We start from the raw sequence: 6,648 nt of genomic DNA, 5'->3' as shown, positions 1-6,648 counted from the left end.
AGCTGGCTGCGTTCTTCATCGACGCACGAGCCAAGTGATCCACCGCTAAGAGTTGTACTCTTTTATTTCAGGCTCAGTTTAGGTCTTTCACCACGACTACAAAGACAGGTTTAAAAGGTTTCACCAACCGGTCAGGCGCCCCCGTCTGCGAGTGTTGAAACGGGCGCGGGGTTGCGCTTTGCCCACACGCCCCACGTGGCAGACGAGTCAGTCTTTGAACCGCGGCCCTCCGCGCCCGCCCCGTCCGACCCCTCGAAAGGGGTGGAACTCACGTAGCGTGGGCCAAGCCCTAGGTACCTGCCGGGGGTCCCCCTGAGACTCCTTTCTGAGAGAGAGAAGCAGGGGAACCGGCTGCGCCACCCACCACCACCACGCCCCAGGACGCCGGTGGGCGGACGAACACAGGAAGGGCCATGGCCTGCCCCACGAGGAGCAGCGCTCGCAACCCCCCCCGGAAAGTCCGCTCGTCAGCGAGCAAGGGGACGGGGATGAATGACAAGGACAACAAAATAGGAAAACCCCTCGCGGTGGACGGAGGCAGCGGCCGTGCGAGCGAGAGGGAGGGCGCGGGACGGACCCGTACGACCCGCTCGACTCGCAGGCGCTTCTCCTGCCGGCAAGGTGAGGGGAAACCGGCCTTCGCCCGACGAGCGGGGACGCCGAGTTTTTTGAACGACGCGTCTCTCGCGCTGGAACCCAGAGAATACCGGGGCCTGCGGGGGGGGGGTGCTGAAGGACGACGCGGAGGAAGAGGCGGAGGACGAGGAAGGGGTGGGAGGGACTAGGCTCCTCCTTTATGCCTTCTGTCCAGCCTGACCTGCAAGCGACCACGTGTAACAGCAACCCCGAAGACCCTTTCGACCCTGGGCCCCGACGCGGGGGGACGGCGAAGTCGAGGGGGTCGGGAGAGGAGGCACGCCGGACAGCGTTACCCGTTAATGATCCTTTCGCAGGTTCACCTACGAAAACCTTGTTACGACTTTTACTTCCTCTAGATAGTCAAGTTTGATCGACTTCTCGGCGCTCCGCCAAGGCCCGCGAGGAGCCCCGGCGGGGCCGATCCGAGGACCTCACTAAACCATCCGATCGGTAGTAGCGACGGGCGGTGTGTACAAAGGGCAGGGACTTAATCAACGCGAGCTTATGACCCGCGCTTACTGGGAATTCCTCGTTCATGGGGAATAATTGCAATCCCCAGTCCCCATCACGAATGGGGTTCAGCGGATTACCCGCACCTCTCGGTGTAGGGTAGGCACACGCTGATCCAACCATTGTGGCGCGCGTGCAGCCCCGGACATCTAAGGGCATCACAGACCTGTTATTGCTCCATCTCGCGTGGCTGAACGCCACTTGTCCCTCTAAGAAGTTTGACGCCGACCGCGGAGGGCCGCGTAACTATTTAGCATGCCGGAGTCTCGTTCGTTATCGGAATTAACCAGACAAATCGCTCCACCAACTAAGAACGGCCATGCACCACCACCCACAGAATCGAGAAAGAGCTATCAATCTGTCAATCCTTTCCGTGTCCGGGCCGGGTGAGGTTTCCCGTGTTGAGTCAAATTAAGCCGCAGGCTCCACTCCTGGTGGTGCCCTTCCGTCAATTCCTTTAAGTTTCAGCTTTGCAACCATACTCCCCCCGGAACCCACAGACTCGTGGTTTCCCTCACGCTGCCCGGCGGGTCATGGGAATAACGCCGCCGGATCGCGGGTCGGCATAGTTTACGGTCGGAACTACGACGGTATCTGATCGTCTTCGAACCTCCGACTTTCGTTCTTGATTAATGAAAACATTCTTGGCAAATGCTTTCGCTTTCGTCCGTCTTGCGCCGGTCCAAGAATTTCACCTCTAGCGGCGCAATACGAATGCCCCCGGCCGTCCCTCTTAATCATGGCCCTGGTTCAGGAAACCCACAAAATAGAACCGGAGTCCTATTCCATTATTCCTAGCTCAGGTATTCAGGCGAGAAGCGGGCCCGCTTTGAACACTCTAATTTTTTCAAAGTAAACGCTCCGAGCCCCGTCCGGACACCCAGCCAAGGGCATCCGGGGGGCACCGGGAGACAGGGTCTGAGACAGGCGGTGGCACGCCTCGCGGCGGACCGCCAGCCCACTCCCGACATCCAACTACGAGCTTTTTAACTGCAGCAACTTTAATATACGCTATTGGAGCTGGAATTACCGCGGCTGCTGGCACCAGACTTGCCCTCCAATGGGTCCTCACCCATGGGTTTAGGATACGCTCATTCCGATTACAGGGCCTCGAAAGAGACCTGTATCGTTATTTTTCGTCACTACCTCCCCGTGTCGGGAATGGGTAATTTGCGCGCCTGCTGCCTTCCTTGGATGTGGTAGCCGTTTCTCAGGCTCCCTCTCCGGAATCGAACCCTGATTCCCCGTTACCCGTGGTCACCATGGTAGCCGACTATGGTACCATCGAAAGTTGATAGGGCAGACATTCGAATGAGACGTCGCCGCCGCGGAGGGCGCGCGATCGGCCCGAGGTTATCTAGAGTCACCAAAGCGGCCGGGGGGCCCGAGCCCCCCGGATGGGTTTTGGGTCTGATAAATGCACGCATCCCCCGAAGGGTCAGCGCTCGTTTGCATGTATTAGCTCTAGAATTACCACAGTTATCCGAGTAACGTGTGGAGCGATCAAAGGAACCATAACTGATTTAATGAGCCATTCGCAGTTTCACTGTACCGGCCGTGTGCACTTAGACCTGCATGGCTTAATCTTTGAGACAAGCATATGTTACTGGCAGGATCAACCAGGTAGTTTGCACCGTGGTCTGGGATGAACCACGAGTGACATCCGCCTCCCCTTCCGGGGGCTAGGAAGCAGCGGGTTGTAAGTGCGTGCGCCGTCAGGTCCAGACGCCATACAGGGCTACCCAGGACAGCTTCCGCGGCCAGTGTAAACGTGCTCGCGCACCGCCCTCTGGCCTTCGGACGCCGACCTCTCACCTTGATGCAAAGCTGTCCCATCCGGTCATGCCCGCACCGTACCCCGTCCACCTCCTCCGGAGGTGCGGACGGCCGACTCCAGGTGCTTTCGGCGTTCCCTCCCTTCACGCCGTTTTGATTTTCGTGGGCCGCTGGTGGGGGGACAAGGGAAAGACCTCGTCGAATTCCCTCCCCCCTAGCCTCGCTCAACCTACGTTTCGTGATGTAACCAAGAAGAGTGATTCGTGGGCCCAGGTAGGTTTGAAGAGGAGGCCAACAAAGCAGGGCACTCCCTTCCTCCCAAACCACAGACACCAGTATAGGACAACTGAGTAGACAGACTGGCCGTCTGAGTCTCCCCCAGAGAGTTCTGGGATGGGTTACAAATAACCCCCACCCCCCATCAGAGGCTTGACCCGCTAGAACCAGGGAGGATCTGTCAAAACCGCTCTCCACATCAGAAGTTCTGGATCAGCCGGGGCTGGTCGGCAGACGTCCACCTAAGGCCGTGGCCTAACCCCGTGTGGGGGGATAGCGCTCGCACCCGTACACGTGGACACCCGCTCGTCAAATGGCTGGCTCCTCACTTACCGTAGGGGGAATGGTTTGCCTACCCCTGGCGGGTCTGGTACTCCACTCTACCAAACAAGGAAGCAACACACCAATAGACCCCTGCAACACCGGGCAGCTTTGGGCAGTGTCACTACACTCCTCCTTGTTCTTCACGTTCCTTCCGTGGTGATTTTTTTTTTTTTTTCGTGGCCATTGCCGTGCATGGCTTCCCCATCGCTTTGCATGCTCTCCATTGCCTCGTGCTGCTTCACCATTGGTCTCACCTGGAGACCGAAGCCGCTCTCCCAGTAACCCGATGGTACCTGGCCAGAAAACCCCGTGCCCGATTTCATCTAGGACAAGGGCCAAACCACAGACCGTGCCCGTCCAGGGTCAACCCCTGGTCGGACAGGCCTGGTGGGTCGATACCATGGATGTGGCAGGCCGACGAGAATCCACTGGTACATTTACAAACACGCCCACCCTGGTGGCATGGCTGTACGACCCATCGTCGAAGCACGCTGCGGCGGACTGAGCCATTGGATCCAGTTGCCTGGGCGTACACTCAGCCCAACAGACGCACTCGGGTCGGGGAGAGCAAAGCAGACTGTGTGCCTGGATGTGCCCACTTCCATAGGGGAATCGGCATGATGGTTCACTTAACCCGAGGAGGGCTCCCCTCGCGGGATAAGCACCCCCCTCGGGGGATGGGGGGGGGGGGGCATCCAGAGCACACCACTTTCCGGTAGGGGACAGGCGTTTGATCATGTGTCCGAGGGAGAGCTCCCCTTGCCGGCCGAACACCCCTCGGACTCCCCTTGGGCTTCCAGAGAACGCCACTGGATGAATTTAGTGCTTGGACCCCATTGATTCTCTTTGCTCTCCCATATACCCGACGGGACCTATTTGCAAAACCCCGTGCCAACCAGACCTCCAGGAAGGGGGCTGGCGGCTAACCATGCCCAGCAGGGTGCACCCTGGTCGGACACTTTGGGAGGGTCGAGAGCCTGGAAGTGCCACCCGGGGGAGTAATTCTGATTTCCGTTTTAATGCACTCAGGGACAGCCCGAGGACCTCTGTAGTGCACCTGAGGCGGACTGAGCCGTCGGGTCCAGGGGTCTGGAGTTCGGAACCTCCAGGGTTCACCTGGCTGTTCTCTTAGCCCGGCAGGGTGCACCCTGGTCGGACACTTCGGGAGGGTCGAGAGCCTGGATGTGCCACCCCGACGAGTAATGAGTTTTCCCTTCGTATCTCTTCCGGACCAGGTCCGATTCGCACGAAACTCGCTGGGCATGGCCAGGAGCGCCCCCTGCTGCCCACGCCACCGTCCCCGCGCTTCTACTCCCGAGGGCCGAGGAGACAGCGAAGCGTGGGTCGGGTCGCCTGCTTCCAGGGTCTCCCTGGTACTCTCCAGTCTCCCGAGTCCATCGGGTCCGACCTCGTATTTTTAGCCCAGACGGGGAATGAGAAAGGGGCCCCCGACCGCCCGAGGGCGGGCGCTCGCTTCTCAGCCTAGGAACGTCCGATTCCCACGAAACTTTTACGCCAGACGTTCCTGGCAGCGAGCGCGTTCAAAGGTGACCCGCGCTGCTTCTCTCCTCCCAAGGGCCGAAGAGATATTCGTCTTCAAACCCGACCGGCCCTGTGTTTGCCGCCCCGGCGGTTTTAAAAAATCATAGCGTAAAAACGGTGGGTGCGCTTCGCCTGCCGCTTGGACAGCGTTAAACGGCAGCCCCGGCTCTTTCCAAAGGGCCCTCAACCGACTTTCTGCTCCCAAGGAGCCCAGAGATATGAAACCGATAAATCAAAACCCCGTGCCAACCAGACCTCCAGGAAGGGGGCTGGCGGCTAACCATGCCCGGCAGGGTGCACCCTGGTCGGACGCTTTGGGAGGGTCGAGAGCCTGGATGTGCCACCCCGACGAGTAATGAGTTTTCCCTTCGTATCTCTTCCGGACCAGGTCCGATTCGCACGAAACTCGCTGGGCATGGCCAGGAGCGCCCCCTGCTGCCCACGCCACCGTCCCCGCGCTTCTACTCCCGAGGGCCGAGGAGACAGCGAAGCGTGGGTCGGGTCGCCTGCTTCCAGGGTCTCCCTGGTACTCTCCAGTCTCCCGAGTCCATCGGGTCCGACCTCGTATTTTTAGCCCAGACGGGGAATGAGAAAGGGGCCCCCGACCGCCCGAGGGCGGGCGCTCGCTTCTCAGCCTAGGAACGTCCGATTCCCACGAAACTTTTACGCCAGACGTTCCTGGCAGCGAGCGCGTTCAAAGGTGACCCGCGCTGCTTCTCTCCTCCCAAGGGCCGAAGAGATATTCGTCTTCAAACCCGACCGGCCCTGTGTTTGCCGCCCCGGCGGTTTTAAAAAATCATAGCGTAAAAACGGTGGGTGCGCTTCGCCTGCCGCTTGGACAGCGTTAAACGGCAGCCCCGGCTCTTTCCAAAGGGCCCTCAACCGACTTTCTGCTCCCAAGGAGCCCAGAGATATGAAACCGATAAATCAAAACCCCGTGCCAACCAGACCTCCAGGAAGGGGGCTGGCGGCTAACCATGCCCGGCAGGGTGCACCCTGGTCGGACGCTTTGGGAGGGTCGAGAGCCTGGATGTGCCACCCCGACGAGTAATGAGTTTTCCCTTCGTATCTCTTCCGGACCAGGTCCGATTCGCACGAAACTCGCTGGGCATGGCCAGGAGCGCCCCCTGCTGCCCAGGCCTGGCTCTGGGCCTGGGCACACTTCATTCACTTTGTACCTTTAAATCATACTACTACTACTACTACTACCACCAGAATTCCAGGGCCAAGAGGTCACACAGTCATGCACAGCAAAGTAGCTCTGGGCCTGGGCACACTTCAAGAAGTTTGACCCTTTATATAAGCCTAGAAATAGACTTCCAGGCCCAAGAGGTCAAACACAGTCATGCCCAGCAAAGTAGCTCTGGGCCTGGGCACACTTCATTCACTTTGTACCTTTAAATCATACTACTACTACCAGACTTCCAGGCCCAAGAGGTCAAACACAGTCATGCCCAGCAAAGTAGCTCTGGGCCTGGGCACACTTCAATCACTTTGTGCCTTTAAATCATACTACTACTACCACCAGACTTCCAGGCCCAAGAGGTCAAACACAGTCATGCCCAGCAAAGTAGCTCTGGG

The 6,648-nt window shown here is 59.0% G+C and overlaps 2 non-coding genes across 2 annotated transcripts in view; both read right to left on the bottom strand.

The window, feature by feature from the left end:
* Positions 1-54, bottom strand: part of LOC145655346 (5.8S ribosomal RNA) — a 154-nt gene extending 100 nt beyond the window's left edge. The window contains exon 1 of the ribosomal RNA XR_014121489.1: positions 1-54. This exon is cut by the window's left edge and continues 100 nt beyond it. This is a non-coding gene — a ribosomal RNA (5.8S ribosomal RNA).
* An 882-nt stretch (positions 55-936) lies between these two features.
* LOC145655348 (18S ribosomal RNA) lies at positions 937-2,775 on the bottom strand. The gene has a single exon (XR_014121491.1). It is a non-coding gene; the product is annotated as an 18S ribosomal RNA (ribosomal RNA).
* Between the last annotated feature and the right edge of the window lie 3,873 nt (positions 2,776-6,648).

The sequence above is a fragment of the Electrophorus electricus genome, unplaced genomic scaffold, assembly GCF_041902795.1.
Source record: "Electrophorus electricus isolate QZ-2024a unplaced genomic scaffold, ASM4190279v1 Scaffold224, whole genome shotgun sequence".
NCBI lineage: Eukaryota > Metazoa > Chordata > Actinopteri > Gymnotiformes > Gymnotidae > Electrophorus > Electrophorus electricus.
The sequence above is the reverse complement of the archived record's forward strand: the minus strand, read 5'-3'. Positions and strand labels throughout refer to the sequence as shown.